This window comes from Macaca fascicularis, chromosome 7, assembly GCF_037993035.2.
Source record: "Macaca fascicularis isolate 582-1 chromosome 7, T2T-MFA8v1.1".
NCBI classification, from domain to species: Eukaryota; Metazoa; Chordata; class Mammalia; order Primates; family Cercopithecidae; genus Macaca; species Macaca fascicularis.
In genome coordinates, this window is record NC_088381.1 from 96,689,583 (window position 1) to 96,708,321 (window position 18,739).

Consider the following 18,739-nt stretch of genomic DNA (forward strand, 5'->3'; position numbering starts at 1 on the left):
CTTTACGTGCAGGGAAACAATAGTGCAAATGACTGATAGTGTGCTCGCTTTATGGAGCTTACATTCTAGTGGGTAGACATAATCTACAATATAGAATAAAACACATTTTGGCTAGTGAAAATTATGATGTCGACAATAACACAGGGATGATGACTTGGGGGAAGGAAACCACTTGAGATGGGCTGGTCTCTGAAGGCCTGAGAAAGAAGGAACCAGTTATATAGGTATAATTGTCTGGGAGAAGAGTGTTGTAGGAAGGGCAAACAGTAAGTGCAAAGGTACTCGGGTAGGAGTGATCTCAATGTACTAAATAAATAGAAGAGAACGTGTGGAACAGTGCTGAGGGGTCAGATCTTGTATGACTATGTAGGCCATGATATGGAATCTGAAGGTTTTAACTCGAATTGCAGTAGAAATCTGTCTAACAGTTTTAAGCATGTGAGTATCAGAATCTGATTTACAGTCTCTAAGAAAATCACTCTAGTTGTCAGGGGGAGAATACATTGTAAGGGATAAGAGTATAGGGTGATTAGGTGAGATACTGTTGTAGTAACCCTAGCAAAAGGCTTGAACTAGGTTGGTAGCAGTGCAGAGGATAACAAGTGGTCACATTCAAGACGTATTTTGCAAATAATGCTTACAGGAACTGCTGCTGATTGGATGTGAGTATTGAGGAAAGGAAGAAATGAGGACTCAAATTTTTAGTTCGAGTGACTGCAGTGGCAGCTAAGATGGGGAAGGATGTATGACTGTGCATGCGCATGCATGTCTGCCGGAGGGAAGTCCAGGCCTCTTAGAATATATTTCCACTTCTACACCCATCTTTATAGTCTCAGAGGAGATGTTTCCATCCTAGTCTCTTACAAAACTTAATATAAAAGAGGAGAATTGGCTGGCCGGGGTGGCTCACGCCTGTAATCCCAGGATTTTGGGAGGCTGAGGCGGGCGCATCATGAAGTCAGGAGTTTGAGATCAGCCTGGCCAACATAGTAAAACCCCGTCTCTACTAAAAATACAAATATTATCTGGGCATAGTGGTATGGGCCTGTAGTCCCGGCTACTTGGGAGGCGGAGGCAGGAGAATCACTTGAACTTGGGAGGTGGAGGTTGCAGTGAGCCAAGATCTCGCCACTGCACTCCAGCCTGGGCAACAACAACAACAAAAAAGGAATCTACTACCCATGTGTTTTTTCCCATTCAAGCATTTTCACCTTTTTTCTGTTTCAAAGATGTCTGATTTCTTTATCTCTACAATTGTACTACAGTCTTTGTGATTCAAACTGGTTGATTGTTAACTAAACAAAAATTTAAGTAATCTGTCTCTGTCTCTGTTTCTTTCTCTCTCTTATAAACACACACACACACACACACACACACACACACACACGCACAGACATATCCTTTGATTCTTCCATATGTCTTCATTCACAAGTATTGAGGATTGTTTCCTCAGATCATCTCTCAGGTTTGCCATTTTCAGAGTCAATACACAACTATTTGAATCAAAAATACCTCTGTTGTTTAATTCAATAGTCTAAAACCAATCTTGTGCCCAATCATTTTTTTCCAAAGCTTATATACAAGTATTAACATAAACTCTGTCCATTATTCTGTTCATAATGCTTCTTTAGCACTTTCTTGCTTACTTTCAGTGCTTTCTAAATAAGAACTTCTCAACCCTACTCTGGTAAACACAATCTCATATTCATTCTCATCTTCCTTACTAGGTAAGTCTAATTTGTTAGGTGTGGCAATATGACCGTGAAAAACAACAAGGGCAGTATTTCCTGCAGTTAGGTGGCACAGTATGGTTCAAGGAGGTATAAAAGGAAGTCACAGGGTGCCTTTCATAAAAGCTCCTCAAAAGGGAATGAGAAAATAACACAGTCATATCTTGCTCTTTCCTTTTCTTTTTGCCTGGAATTCAGTCCCAGCACTGTATTGTGGGTTGAAGACATATTGTGATTATGAGTTCTAGAGCTTCACATTATGAATCATGGAGCAGAAAGAGGGAAGGAACCTGGGACATTGATGATATTTTGGAATTCTTGATTCATAGCTCTCAGGGCTGAAACTGTTTCTAGCTGCTGTGTGTGCTTTAAACATCATCTGTCATCTGGTGATCCGCTCCTGCTCATTTCATAAATGGATTCTTACTCTTCTATATGGAATCATTAGAGTAGGCAAACAAGTTTTTTTCATTCTCTGAGAATACTACCTGTGTTTCTGCTTGTGAGCCTTGACATATGCCATTGTTGTTTGCCTGTACGTTTCCATCGCTAGATGGAGGAATTCAGGAGGGCAGGCACAGTGTGTGTATCTTTTGTGTATCAAAGAAGCCCTGAGCCTCTGAGGATAGTGCCTTGCACATTGGAGACATTCAAAATTTGTTGAATGACGTTTAATTCCCTTCTGGTGAGCTTATTTAGTCCCTATCCTTCCCATCAAATAGTAATTACTTCAAAATCTGGCTTAAAACTTTTTTTTTTTTTTTTCCTGGAGAGTTTTCCATGATTAATCCCACCTGATTCTAATTGTGCTTCCACTTGGCATTTTATTGGTACTCATATAACTCCGGTTAGTAAAAGCGTTCAGCTAAGTCTTGATGTATATTCTCATTCTCCAATACGTACTAAAATGCTTTGTGGGCAGGTATCTGGCACTGCACCCACCTTTTATGGACAATTTCTATATAATATCTACATAGTATCCTATTATGAAATAGGAGCATAATAAATATTGTTGATTACATAAAACTGAGAGAAAGTTACTTGGGCAAATCTCCTACCTGATGTTATAATGTTCTTCCCAAAGGAATAGCTTCCTGTAAGAAGACTCAATTAGATAAACACATTTTTAATTTATAAACAAATAGTTCAACAAAAGTAACAATCTGTGATTTGGACATAATGGGATAGTTTCATTCTAAGTAAGTACCATATCCATGGTATTATTATTTGTTATTACGAGATAAATGTATACGTAGGCTGGGTGCGGTGGCTCACACCTGTAATCCCAGCACTTTGGGAGGCCAAGGTGGGCGGATCACGAGGTCAGGAGTTTGAGACCAGCCTGGCCAACACAGTGAAAGCCTGTCTCTCCTAAAAATACAAGAAATTAGCCAGGCATGGTGGTGGGCGCCTGTAATCCCAGCTAGTTGGGAGGCTGAGGCAGGAGAATCACTTGAACCTGGGAGGTGGAGGTTGCAGTAAGCTGAGATCACACCATTGCACTCCAGCCCGGGCAATGGTGCGATATTTCATTTAAAAAAAAATGTATAAGTATACCCATGTAAATATTGCCAAGGCGGGTGGATCACCTGAGGTCAGCAGTTCGAGACCAGCCTGACCAACATGGTGAAACCCTGTCTCTACTAAAAATACAAACTTAGCCAGGCATGGTGGCCAACGCCTGTAATCCCAGCTACTTGGGAAGCTGAGGCAGGAGAATCGCTTGAACCCGGGAGGCGAAGGTTGCAATAAGCTGAGATCATGCCATTGCACTCCAGCTGGATGACAAGAACTAAACTCCCACCTCAAAAAATAAAAAATAAAAATAAATAAATAAATAAATAAATAAATAAATAAATAAATCCCAAGGCTCATCACCTATACTGATGACATTTATATTAATTGGAATGTATATTCTTTGGATGAAGACTAAAATAACTGTATAGCATCATGTATTTGATATTGAATAAAAGAACTTTAAAAACAGTGGAAGAATGAGAACAAGCTGAAAAAGCAAAAATAGTTCATTTTGTTCAGGGTATGTGCAAAATACACTATGATCGGCTATAGTCTTTATTCACAGACAATTAATCATTAACTTATTTTAACTTTCTGAAGTTACTTGAACTAAGGGCAGCTACAGCTTTTAGTACATTACAGTACATATCCAATTCACTGGTTTGAATGTGTTTCAATGAAAAGGTGTAGTACAATGCAGAATAAAGGAAATTGAGGGAACAAAGCATCATTTCCACTTAACAAAAATCTAAAGGTTAAACAGATGAGAACTAAAGACTTGAATTCATTTCCCAGAACAGTGCTTTATTACCAAAATAAACTTGAGACCACCACTTAACTGCAAAGTGAAGTCAACAAAGATGTTTGATAGTCATTAATCATCCTAAATAAACAGTAGTTTTAAGTGTTTGATTGACACTGTTAGCATAAATTGTGTCCTTCTTTTAAAAATATGCCTCTGATTTTTATCATACACCTACATAATATAATTTAATACCTACCACTCTAGAATTTAACATCTGAGAGCAGACATTGATAGGAAACATTTTCTAGCCCTAAGAAGAGTCGAAAGTAACCATGAGGATGTTTTGTGGATGCTCTAGTTTGAATGTGAAAAAAAATGTTATTTTGTCCTTTAAGAGGCTCTTAGCAATTTGAAACATTTGGTTATTTTTAACTGACTAAAGCTACATAGAGGTAGCTTCAAAGTTTGTTTAAACAAACTGTATCTGCCTTGGTCTCTTTCTTAGTATACGTTTCTGTGGTAAATATAATGCCATGCTGCATACTTACTCAAATCAAATAGTTACATGATTGAAACTTTTTATTTTCACATGCAATCTTTAAGGAATGATATGAATTGCTTAATACTGTCTCATAAATCTATAGCAATCACATATTTTATAGCATTCTTTTTATATCCATATTCATGTTCACGAATGTTTCATAGGATTCTAAACTTTACATATTTACCACACAAAAGGCCTAGACTTTTATCCTTTCCCCCCTAAAATATCTAACCTTATATATATAGGAGTAATGTGACATTGCTTACTATTCTGTTTTTTATTCTTATTCATCTTATATTTCATTAAAGGCACAATATAGTATGTGCAAGAATTTGTGACTGCAATGTGATACTAATCTGAAAAGCTATCAACATCATTGCCATAAGTGCCAAGAATTAGTATAATCTGCTAAGATGCCATATATTGGCTATTTATGTCCTGAAAGTTTCAGTTAATTTATTTTAGTGCATATTTACTGAACACTCAATATGTGTTTAACGTGGGTTAAAAGTTAAACAAGACACCCTGTCCTCAGGATGCTACCATCTAGCCAGTAAAACATAAATCTCCACAAGTCTACCAGCTCCTGAAATCACAAGACTTTGGCAAGAAATATCAAGGTGTAAAGTCTAAAGAGTATCGAATTCTTATTTTGACTTAGCCATCAATTATTTGTCCATGAAGTTTTCCTCAATTTTATTCTATGTGATATTTGTTCTCAAAAACCTTAAAATATTAATCAAGATGTATAAGGTTCTTGTACTTAGTACACTGAATATTTTAAGAATAGGGGTCAACATCAGGCCGGGCGCGGTTACTCACACCGTAATCCCAGCACTTTGGGAGGCCGAGGCGGGCAGATCACAAGGTCAGAATTTTGAGACCAGTCTGACCACCATGGTGACAGCCCGTCTCTACTAAAAATCCAAAAATTGGCCAGACGTGGTGGCGCGTGCCTGTAATCACAGCTACTAAAGAGGCTGAGGCAGGACAATCTCTTGAACCCGGGAGGCGGAGGTAGCAGTGAGCCGAGATCGTGCATTTGCATTCCAGCCTGGGCACCAGAGTGACACTCCCTCTCAAAAGAAAATAAAAAAAGAATAGGGGTCAACATCAAATAACATATATTGAGCTCACTGGAAAAAAATGCTATTGATTCACAAATTATGCATATCATTATGTTTACAAGTCATTATTATATGCCTTATGTTACTATTTTAATGATGCAAGTTAACTAATATATGCAATAATAATGCAAATCACTGCTACCCACAGTAGAGGACTAGAAGACTGTCTACCATTTGGCAAAAATTATTTTTATTAAATCAAGGTAGTGGGGAAATCCTCACTAAAAAGTTAACAAAGACTTTAAGCTCTAAAAAAAAAATAGAAACATAATTAGGCTGCCATTATTTATGTAAATGTGGTATGATAGGAAAGCTCAAGGAATGAAAAAACAGCAGGGAATGCAACTTAACCAACCTTAAAATATCTATGATATATTGTTTTTAATGAATAACATGGCTTTTATTGTATGATCAGAATTGAGCGCAAATGTTGTGGCTATTCAGTAAAAATAAGTGGCTGCCATTGCAACATACACATTTCATGGAGTATGTGTTACTTCATAATTAAAAGTGCCATAAAGCACTTACAGCACTAACATTATTTTAAGGGGACACATTGGAAGGAGATGGCCATATTAACAATTATTTTGTTATAGTCCTATCATGCAAATATCTTTTTCCTTAAGTTTATTTGAAATTCCATAGTTAACTTTGTTGATGGAAAACATGAGGCAAAAGGTTCTGTTTGTGGAAATAGAACGGAGTGTACATGAGGGGCAGAGTGTGTTTTGCTTGGCAGTTCTTTTGCTACCATTTTGTTTTTGTTTTTACTGCTTGAGGGCAGCAAATTGGCAGGTGCAAATAAGACTCTAGCTTGTTTCATACTGTATTTACAATCAGTTATTATGAGTTAAAATGTCTGTGGTGCATAGGGAATTAGGCACACAACTTCTGTTAAGAGTAAAGGAAGCTTAATGCCTAATTTCCAATGGGGCAAACATGTACTTCTTCAGCCTACTCTTGCAATAATTTCCAGTATTTATAAAGAATATATTATGGATTATTAGGGATTTTTCTGTTTGTGTCTTATTTTGTAATTACATAAAGTTTGAAATTTTGAATGTACACATTTATATACATATTTGTATCTAAAATTCTAATACAGCATATAATTCCCCATAATAACAAAAACTGGAAGATAATGAATAAACATTACTCCACAATTAACTTGAGAGAAGAAGGAAGAGGGAGAGGAGAAGGAAAGAGAAAGAGGTTTCTCAATGTTAAATATTATTTGTTTTATGGTATCTGGATAGCATATTGCACTTTAATTTTTGAAAATAGCAAATAGATATTTGCCTATCTAATTTGATGTGAAACAGAATTGTTTTATAATATACTTTGCACTTCACTGTGATTTACATGTAGCACATGGCAAATCATGTGTCAGACACATAGCAACCACTAGCAAATAAAGCTTAATGTCACATGATGACACAGAAAACAAAGGTTATAATATTTGTGCAAATATTGCTTTTTAGCAAGGAATTTTCATGCCAATCAAAGGAGAGTAAGAATACTTTTATAAAACATTTAGAGTGAGTATTTCCACAAAACACTAATCTGTAGCAACTTTTTTGAGAGCTCCTGGAACAGGGCTCCCCGTTTCTGTATTTTCTCTGTGCATTCAGACAAAGAACCAAGACAATCTTGACTTAGAGGAAGAAGAGTGGAAAAGAATTATAGGAGGGGAGTATGAAATAAATAATAAATAAACAAGCGACTGTTGAATAAAACAATTAGTTTTGCCGCAGGCTTCTGCAGCAGCTTATGAATTCTTACCAGCCTTAGTTTACAGCTGTAACTTTAGGATATAATAGGAGATTGAATCTTATACAGGCAATGAAACAGATGATCAAATTCACAAGGGATTGTGTCAGGCTTTTTCCAGTACTAAAGAAACATATTAATCCTTGTCACTGTTTTCAGAAACGCTGTGACAGAAATAAACCTGTACTGTAACTTGGCCCTTTTAATGAGCTTCTGGAGTGTGGGCTTTCCACTCAGCACCTGAAAAACACAACAAAACACCTTTTATATTAAAGATGTGAGGTTTGCTGCTGGCTAAATTTGTACACAGAAGTCTATAAACCAGTGCTCAGCCAGCTGGGAAGCAAGAAAGCAAATTCAGATTCTGCCATGAACTTCACAGACCAATTATCTACTTGGAATCATGGGAGTTTAACAAACAAATACCAGCCCCTGCTGAGCCTTTTCAGGCCAGCAGCTTATGGGTGATTCAGTTGCATCCGAGGCTTTTAGACTGATCAATTCTTAATCACAAAGCGCAAAAATTATTCTCAGACTCATGTCAGTTTCTTTGGACACCTTTGTTAACAATCTGCTTCAAATCATTTTTTTTAAAAGAAACTGCAGACACTGTTTTTATTGACTCCCCACTTGTAAAATGTTTATAGCTTGTTAATTTATATTTACCCCTTTACTTTTGCCTGCAAATCAACATCACTTAGCACAGTTTGGTTACACTTTGTCCAAAGGAAATTACAGAAGCCTGCTATGGGGCTAAAATGAAGGAAAGCTGCGGAAAATCAATACACTGCTGATTAAACAGATCGTAGCAAATTCACGGCTGTATGCTACAGCATGGAGACATCAGTGTGATGCCTATCTAGCAGTTAATGTGCTTTCAGTCAGGTGAAGAAAATTTCAGAATAAGGCAAGATCACCCAGAAAAACAAGAACTACCTTACACAAGAATGCATGTGTTTATATGAAACCTACGTTTTGTATAAGGTAGCATTCCACATGAGGAATTAACGGGATACATTTATTTTAAGAAATAAAATGGTGTTATATCTTTATTATGTCGTTTACCCTGAGTATTGTGAAAGAAAACAACAACATTGCAAAATCATTTCTATTTGGTACCACAAGTCAAGTTGTTTTATCTTTTTATGGAATCTTAGGTTTATCAACATTTTCTTGTATAATTTCTATTTGACAATTTGGGAATAGTCAAAATGACTGAAAGAATGTTTGTAGAGGATATCCAAAAGTAATCATGATAGCCAATGAAAATAATCTAAGAAACTCAGAAAGAATCATTTTATTTCCCATTTTAGAGTAGAAAAATGAACATGAAATAAATCAGGTATAAAAAGAAAACGTAGTTCATGCATAATTAATTTTTTAAAAAATGTGCTGGGAATGCATAATATTAACACAGCACAGTTATAAAGACAAACATTTGTTTTCTGAATCACAGACAAAGACAAGCATTTGGGTTACAAGGAAGATTTGAGGTATCCTGGCTAAAGCAAAGGTACTCTGAGTTAAAGCATAAACTCTCATTTCCATGCTACCCAGTTCTTAGGTTCTTCAAACTTAATGCTTTGAGAACGGTAGGAAAATGAACATGTCCTGAAGCTGGTTAAGAGGTGGTACCTCCTTCAGTCCAACTTGAAGGACTGCATTGCATTGTACTGAGTGTGAAATAAGGAAAAACAACAAAAAAGTTTAAACACAATTTTTTAAAAAAATACAATAAGAGTAATTTTTATCTCAACATCTCATTAAGCTTTTTACTTGACAAAAATATTTATCCATTTATGTGTTATCTCTTTACCAAGAGTTTTGTGTTTTGTTTTGTTTTTTAACTTAATACACTGAAGGAAAGTTTGCAGCTATATTTATCATTGTTCATTCAAGATAACTATGACTTTGATATGTTATGGTATTCTGGCAGATAAGTTTTCGTAGTAAATTCTTCTACTAAAAAAAAATACTTGAGAAAATTATGTTCTATACACAAGAGCCAACTTAAGTCTCAATCTCTGTTGTTTTTAATTCTCTCTTTTTCCAAATATCAAAGTCTTTCAAATGGTAACATGGTTAAGTTCTTTGCCAAATTTCATGTGTTAAAACGAAGGTGTTTTTGAGTCATCAAAGCTTATAAAAAGACCTTTAACAAGTAAACAGCTTTTCTCCTTTTTTTTTTTTTAAACTGGAAGATGTGGTATAAGAAAACACATTCATGGACACCATATGTGAACCAAGTTTCATACCAAGATTTTGAGATTTTTGAGAATTCCTAGAAAATGAGGGATTTAAATTTATAGTCTTAAGAGGTCCAGTCAGTAACACTTTTCATATGTATCTATCTGTATGTGTATATATGAATATAGGTACTGTATATGTATATATAAATCTCAAGGTGTTATGCGTTGATTATTCTATATAAAATACTTGTTAATCTTGTTTAGGAAGAAAAACTGGACTAGGTCTTCAATAGTTCAGGAACCTGAAAAATAATCATTATTTCAGTATTTTAAAAATAATATCATCACTTTCTTGTATTATGATAAACTATCAAGTTTTTTCACATGTAAGATTAAAAAAAAGAGATCACTCATACTTAATAAAATAGTGTTTTGTAACACTAGAAGGGTAAAGCAATGGATATCAATGGAAATTAAAAAATGGTTTAGAAAATGTAGAAAAATATCTGTATTTTAAATTCTTATATGTTTGCTAAGTTAATTGTGTTCTTGTGGATGTACTTTCAGATTTTTTTCTTTGTGGCATCAAAGAAAACCTAAATTGAAGTGACATATTGGAATAGAAGGAGATAATGGAAGAAGGAAAGGCTGAATAATGTGAGTATAAACTTCCAAGCAAAAATTATTTTTTAAGTCTTACAATAGATGTACATATTTTTATATTTTTATAGTTTAATAACTTAACATTGGTTGTTTGTAAACATACTTTACTGAAAATCTATACACTCTATAATTCTGAGAGTTGGCAGGGGTTTGAATACTCTTTGGTAGAAACCCACTTTTTCTTATTAATACATGGTAATTTATCACCATTAAGTATATGATCCCTCTGGGAAAAAAAGCTGATGCACATTGCTCTCTAGACTATAATTTCAATGTTCATGATATTAATCTTTAATTAAATTATAGTTATTTTAGAAATGTATATCCTTAATTAAATTATACCATGCATATAAAGAAGAAATGACTATGTCACGATTAAAACATGTTTAAAAATATACTACTGAATTTTGAATGCTGTCTGTCATCTCCAAAGTATGACTAACTAGGCTTCAGAAATGACTACAAAGTCAACTGAAAAATTGCCAAGTAAGACTGGCTCTTTAAAGAACTGTGCATTAAAATTTTGGACAGTTTCTCAATTAAATCTAAATATACTTCTTATATTATATACAGTATTACATTTTTAAATTAATTGCCATACTCCCATTTGTTAAAGAATTTCACTCCATGGGAAAAGCAAAGTCTCACTAGACGTGAATTTTACACTGCGCTAGATCAATCCCAATACCAGTAAATGGATATTATTAAACAGCATGGGGTAGTGCAAACTGGGAAAGAAAACTTGTAGTGTGCTGCCTTTGAGCAGACCTGGCTTGCATGCTGTGACAGGGCAATTGTCGACATGCTTTTTCATGCCAATCTGCAGCTTTTTCAACTCTAGATGCTATGGCAACCAGGGTTTAACAGACTAAGCAGCTAACAAGCTTCCCTGATGGAATTGTCTGGTTGTGTGATTGCCTTGTCTTAGGGAAAATATAAAATAGAATGAAGACGCTTGTGGACATTTGTCAAACTGATTATAATTTGGACAGTTGAATCATAATTGTCTGTTGTGTACCGTACAGTAGTGACATGCTATTTTCCACGTTCCTTGCAGAGCACACCATTGCATTCCCGCATAGGCTATGCTTCCCTTGGGAACAATGGGTCCTGGTTGCTGTGGGTTTGGTGCAACATGGCAGTCCACATCGCACACTAGATCATCTGGGAAAGAAAAAACAAGGAATAGTTCTAGTTTTTTTCTCTTTGAAAAGTCTTGTGTTTGATTTGAGCTATATTGGTATGAAATATAATGAATACAAGTTGATGTGAAAAGATATTTCTCTTTTATAAAATGTTCATGTTCATAGGGTAAGTTGTAAATCAAAATATGCAGGTGAATTAATTTGTTATTTATGATTGGGCATAATTTTAGTTCTTTGGGAATATTGATTTTTTAAATTTGCAACCACTTAAACATGTATTTGTGTCACCAATCATATGCATAATTTAAAACACTGAGAAAATAATCAAGCTTCTCTGATGGAATGGTCTCGTTTTAATATTGCCTTGTCCTATTGAAAATGAATAGAAGATACTCTCTTTATCATTTTAAATGATTAAAAGCCTACTAATAAAATTTAGGACTCTTTAAGCAGTCAAAGGCATTGTGTTTTCAAGATCATTTTATACCAAACTTTTAGTTTTTGCTTAGAAGGGATATATCTTTTAAAAAATTAAAATAATAAAAAAAATTCCAATGAAAAGTGAATTATTATTTTTAAAAATCTGGATTCCATTTTACAGGCAGACATTTAAAAAATGAACTATTTTGCAGGACAACCTCACTAATTATAGAATATAGATTTTATAGGTTGTCATGAAACATATTATTTTGTACTTTCAAAAACATCTGTGTTATGTCTCGAAGATAAAACTTGATATTTTTAGAAGGCTCAGAACTGGTGGAAGGTTGTTAAGTTGATGGTAAGAAGATTTTAGCTAGTGCTTGGCCTCACGGAAAGGGTACACATGATTCCGTTAGCACACTCATCTGGACCACATCTCACCAACCACAGAGTTCTGCTTTTTTTTTTTTTTATTTTGAAATACTTATTTCAAATACTTATTTAAATTTTGAAGCACTTCAAATTGGTGTCCTTGATTTGAGACAGTAGAATAGACCATCGTCCACATTGCCTTTTTAAAAAAAATCATCAAAATCATATACGATGATTTATGTCTAGATGGTGCGATTCCTAAAGCAGGCCCATTTCTAGTTTGAGAGATCTATTTATTTTCAAAAACAGGTCTCAAAGTGAGAACAATGTCTTCTATGATGAGTGGCAAACACGGCAAGGGTAAGAAATGAATTGGGAACATTGTGCTCACTGCATAAAGAACATCTTCTAGACTAGGATGTAAAAAACCTATTGCAGAGTTATAGTGTACCAAAATTAATAACCTAGGAATCACCGCCAAGAAAACTTTATTCGATATTAACATTAATAATTTTTCACAAAATAGCTTTTAGTCACTGGGCTACCAGGTCTTCGCTTCTAATTCTATTTTAATTGTGAAATTAGCCTTCTTTATTGGGTACCTCTATGCCTGTCACTTTCCTGTTGTTAGCTCGTGTTACACCAGAGAAACCTTTGCTCCTTCTATTTCCTTGAAGAATATAACTTTTCCCCTACCCTTCAGGGAGCTTAACTGAGTCATATGCTATTTTAATATCATTTGAAGTTAAGGAAAAGCACATATTTTCAATGATAATGTGGAGTCTCAGTTTTCTTCTGAGTGTCAAGACTACAGATTAGGAGAACAGAGATGAGGGATTCTGCCTTTGAATTCATTGAAACTCCTTTTTATTCAATGGACTCAAGCTTAGAATGTGATAAATAGTAACTACTTTGGAGTTTAAAGAGCTATACCTGAAAGCAAAGGAATACTTTAAGTCACCATAGAACAGAGGTGAAAGTCAGGGTTCTTTATATTAGTTCAATGACGATTTTCCAGAGTATAAGAAAATTATAGTTGAAGGTGCAAGTATTTTCCTTCTTGTTTAAGAACTGAAAGCAAATAAGAAAGGGTATTTATTCCATTACTAAAGAAAATTTCAGCAAAAATGGGAGGCCGCCATGCCTTTGTGAAACATTTTGCTTTACACCCATTATTTGAAGTTATTATTTATCATCTAAAATAGTCAAATACTGATAACCCCATGTTACAGCTTAGAATAAAAGAGAAACCATGAGTTTATGGGATTACTCAAGAAGTTGTCAAATTATTAAAAGAGGCAAACATGAGTCTTAACCTTTCCTTTTTAAAAAACTTCCCATATTTATAATTTTTTTATTTGTCAAGACATGTAATACTTTATTATTTCTGTCACATTAAAATCAATTCTCCATTTTGAAGGGCTCCATAAAGCTACACCATCCATAGCATCTCCCGCAGTGGCTTTTCAGTGAAAACATCTCATCATACCCTTATTGAGATGGAATTAAAGTACTACATTACTTCATTTACAATGGAACTGTTATATGGAAGTCATAACATTTTAGTACAAATTAGTTTCTAGCATTATCATCTTGATAATATTACCAAAGTTCTACTTGGAATTGGACAGAGGGCTATGTCTGAATCCCCACTTGGCCATAGACTTCTGCACAAAATTCATATCATGAGGGATCTGGGGGAATCTTCCTGAGAAAGAAGAGAATGGCATCCATAATGGTGGTGTGCCATCGCCCTCAAATGGCTTACGAGTCTCTGATTTCTGTGAGGTGAGCAGAGATAAAGTGAAACCCCTTCCTGGAAACAACTGAAGCTCTTCCTTGAGAACGCCAGAAGATGAACTTTGAGGAAAAGATGAAGTGTAAAATTAAATAAGCTCTTGCAACAATTTGAGTATTTGTGTACGTGTGACCATCTTATGGTCACAGGCAGGTGCAAAGGTGTTGTTTAGAGTTTGACTGATTTTTCCCTAAGCTGTAGTCGGACTGGGCTGATATTTAGATTACTGGACCTCCATCAACCAGAAGAGACTACTACTACATTGCCAAAAGTTGTGACTTTAAAAATTTCCCTGCTTAAGTTCCATATTTACTCAGTGACAATGCATATTTTAAGCTGATTTTGTTTTTGTGTAAAGTTCTCAGTTGAACCAAGCTTTCTAAAAAAAAAAAAAAAAGTATGAAAAAAAAGTGTTATTTTCCCCTAGTTTAGAGTAATTGCTCCTAGGATGTCTCCAAGTTTTCATGGCTACATAGTGCTCCTCAGCCTCCTGGCAGGTTCTCTTAAGAACAGAAGCTTCAACCCCTGTGGAAGGTTGCACAGATCACTGGAACTAAGTGATGGGGCAACGAATCGAAAATCCAGGCAAGGCATAGCACATTTGGAGTGATCCTGCCAGAGATGACAGGAGGGTGGGGAACACTGAAGGGAGAAAACTAGAGACACAGGGTGTGTGATCCCTCTGGGCAAGGCCACAGTAGTTACTATAAGTCTTTCTTTTTCCCCCCCGAAGGCTTTCTATTCTATTCAAATTGGCCGCAGCATGAATAACAGAGTAACAATTACACATCCACATACAGGTTCAGAGATATTGAAGTCCGTTTTTGACATCTAGCTCTGAAATTTACCTACCCACAACATTGGGCTTCTTCCTGACATTCTTCTTCCTTTTAAGTGTCTAGGGGTTGAAAATAAAATCTTTTCTTACAGCCAGGGGTTGTGGCATGTCCCCATTGTTCTAGCTACTTGGGAGGATGAGGGGAGGATCCGCTGAGCCCAGGAGTTTGAGGCTGCACTGAGCGATGATCATGCCACTGCACTCCAGCCCGAGTGACAGGGCAAGACCTCGTGTCTAATACACTAAAATAACTCAGAAAGAATAACACATAAAAAGCACAGGAAATTACTTTAAAATATGTATAATTTTAATAATGGTATTTTCTTTTAACTTTCAGAACTCTTTTTTCTCCAAAGAACAAAAACAAAAAGAATGTAGCAATAATGGTAATAGTAATAGTAATAATCATGTTAGTGAAAAAAGCAAATGTCTGTTTAATACTATATTCCAGGTTCGCATTTGTTTTGCTGTTTTAATTTATTTAATCTTCTCAACAACCCTGAAAGATAAGTACTATTATTTGTATTATACAGATGGTAAGACTGAGGCACAGAAAACTTACTGATTTGCTTGATTTTACACTTCTAAGAAGTTTAGAACCAGTAGTTTAACCCAGGCTATCTTACTTCCAAATAAAAACTCTTTGGCCGGGTGCGGTGGCTCACGCCTGTAATCCCAGCACTTTGGGAGACCAAGGTGGGTGGATCATCTGAGGTCAGGAGTTCAAGACCAGCCTGGGCAACATGGTGAAACCCCGTCTCTACTAAAAATACAAAAAAATTAGCTGGGTGTGGTGGCACATTCCTGTAATCCCAGCTACTGGGGAGGCTGAGGCAGGAGAATCGCATCTCTATTTGCAAATAAGGAGACTGAGGTGTAAAGAAACTTTCACAAAAAAGTAGTAAGTAACTAGAAATGAGATTCTAACCAAGGTGTACCTAAATCCGTATCTTTCTCTGAAGGTTTATTTCAAAACCTAACTTATTTTCTACTGTAGAAATCAAAAATTGTGAAAATAAAAATTTAAATCTTTCTACAATATTATTTGTGGGAAAAAATGGAATAAGTTATGCTATTCGTGGTCTTATGGAGGTTGCATAAATTCAGTCTTTGAAGAAGTTATTTGAGAATGTGTGTGGTCTTTTTCAGCACTTCAACTCATAGTGCTCCATATCTACCTCGTATTAAGGGTGACAATGTATACATAACACATTTTTTAAAAAGTAATTTCTTTCACTATGGACTGATTTTGCTTTGGAGTCCAAGTACTGTTAATGAACAAAAGAAGTTTTAGTTTTTCAGCTATAGATAGTTCATCTCTTCCAGTGTAAAACAGTTGTGGAGAGTGTAAAGTATTTACTATATTCTTTGATACTTATTTCTTCAGAAGATGGAGCCTGATTCTCTTCCCTTGAGGTAGGCTTAGTGACTTGCTTCGAACAAAAGGAATGTGGTGAAATTGACAATGTGTATCTTCTGAAATTAAAACAGAAAAGCACTGTAGTTTCCTCTTTGCGCTTTCTCTGTATCATTCACTTTGAAGAAAGCCAAGTGCCATGTCATGAGCATACTCAAAAAGCCCTATAGAGAGGCCCATGTGGCAAGGAACTGAGGCCTCTACCCAATAACTAGTGAGGAAGTGAGGCCTCCTGCCAACAGCCATGTGAATGAGTTTTAAAGCAGATGTTGAAGCCTCAATTAAGCCTTCAGATGATAGAAGCCCTGGCTAAAATCTTACCTGCCATTCCATGTAAAACCCAGAGCCAGAACCACTAAGCTAAGCCGTTCCTGAATTCCTGACCTATAGATATTTGAGAAAATAAATGTTGTTGTTATAAGTCACTGAGTTTGGAGGTAATTTGTTGCACAGGAACACGTAATTAATACAGTAGTCTTTGTCAGCTAATATCCAGTCAATTCCAAAATCGAAATCCCTAACAGGGTTAGTTCTTCCAATATTCCTCAGAGGGTCTTTCTTTTCTCACCTCCTTTTCAAGTTGGTATATGGCTACAGAGGAAAGCTTATGATGGAGGTGTTTTGAACTGTCTTCTGGTTATTCTTCATGGAATGAGAGGACCCGCATTCCACTTGGACTCTTTTCTTTTTTCACTGAAGTCCACTGAGGGATTGCTCTCATTTGAACATCATCCTGGAATCTGCACCTGTTGATTATTAACGTGGCCATTGCTTCCGGTCATAAAATACTTGCAACCTATAGTCTTTGCTGTGGCCCCACTTCTCCTTTTATCGACTTGTGTTTCCAGCAGTTGTGCATGTGGAACTTTGGATGTCATTCATAACAGGTATGGGCCCCAAGGAATCCGATGCTCCACCACCACCACAGATTATTATTAATTTGTGGCTCTTGAGGCACCATACTCTTCGGTGCTGTGTTTTATGTGGAGTTTCTCTAAGGTCTTTATAGTTTTCCTTGGCTACCTGAGGACCAAGGAACAAATTCGTTCACTGGGAATCTCTCAAAATTTTCTTTATTATAATTACAAAATATTGGAAGCAGCCTAAATATCCATATATAGAAAAGTCATTAAATAAGCTATGGCACACAATTGAGTGCTATGTATATTTTCAGAATATATTGTTATATGAAAAAAGCAAAATCCAAAACCATCTATACTATGTGAGTGTTCATCTAAGAAAGAAGGAGGTAGAACATAATATGTATTGCTCATTTGTGGAAAAGAACTATAAGAAGGATAAAAAAGAAACCAATGAAGTTAGTCACATATCAGGGGCGGATGGGAAAGAGGTGAACGTAAGGGGAAATGGAAACACGGTACAGGGTTGGAGGAGAAACAACATTTTGTGAATGTATGTCTGTATAGCTCTTATTTTAAAACCATGGTATTACCTCACATACTACTCCCCCTTGTACTCTCCCCCAGTTTAACATTACAGGGTTCATTTTAGTCTCTTCCCATTCTCATTTGTAACCTCATTCTCTGACAGTCAGAAACAGGGCTCTTGTTATTTACATTATATTTACTTACTTGTTTGAGTGATAGAGGAATCTCAAAAGCCCACAAGAACAAAATTTAAAGAGCTCCCAATGGTAATAGCTGGACCAATTTGGAACAACTTAAATAATGCTAGATTTGGATTATGACTCATAGAATAAAATAAAGATCATTACTTCATATAGATATAAATATATAAATGAAAAAGTAAATTAGTGGGAGAGAAGGCACAGGCCCCTTTTGTAGTAGAATATAAATTAATAATGTGGAAGGAATACTGAAAATAAAATCACTACTGAGCAAATACCACAGAAATACATATCATATCTATCTGTCTGTATATATATTGTTCAAACCATCAGCAGATGGTAAAATTTATGAGTGACGAGAAACAGGATATTTACACAGTTTCAAAGTATTTTCTCACAAGATATTTATTAATTGTGAAGGGAAAATATTAGCATTACAATAGAGAAACCTGGTAGACAATATTTAGTCAAGTGATTAGCATTAACATTACTAGCAATGAGATATTATGACATCATATGTCTCATGATATGATGTACTGAGAATGGCATTACATCACTTCAGTTTTATTTTTGCCAAAAAAGAATAACCACAATCTAATTATGAGAAAACATCAGATTGACACAAATCGAGGGATATTCTAAAAAATATCTGGTATGAACTCTTCAAAAGTGTCAGAAGCATGAAAGACAAAACAACACTAAGGAACTGACACAGATCAAGGGCCCTAAAGGGACATGATAACTAAATGCAATATGAAATCTTGGATCAGATCTTAGATCATAAGAAAGGATATGAGTGGAAAACTGGCACAATTCTAATATGGTCTATATATTAGTTGATGATATGGTATCATTGTTAATCTCCTAGTTTT

The 18,739-nt window shown here is 35.4% G+C and overlaps 1 long non-coding RNA gene across 2 annotated transcripts in view; it reads left to right on the forward strand.

Annotated features, from left to right (window-relative positions):
- The window catches only part of LOC102139533 (uncharacterized), a 68,649-nt gene that overhangs the window by 38,967 nt on the left and 10,943 nt on the right, over positions 1–18,739 (forward strand). Inside the window, exons 3-4 of one of the 2 annotated variants that reach the window (XR_006699495.3) lie at positions 10,191–10,280; positions 11,344–11,889. This is a non-coding gene — a long non-coding RNA (uncharacterized lncRNA). Of the gene's footprint in view, positions 1–10,190; positions 10,281–11,343; positions 11,890–18,739 lie in introns of those variants that run through there. The other variant, XR_012416300.1, reaches the window with a different exon arrangement.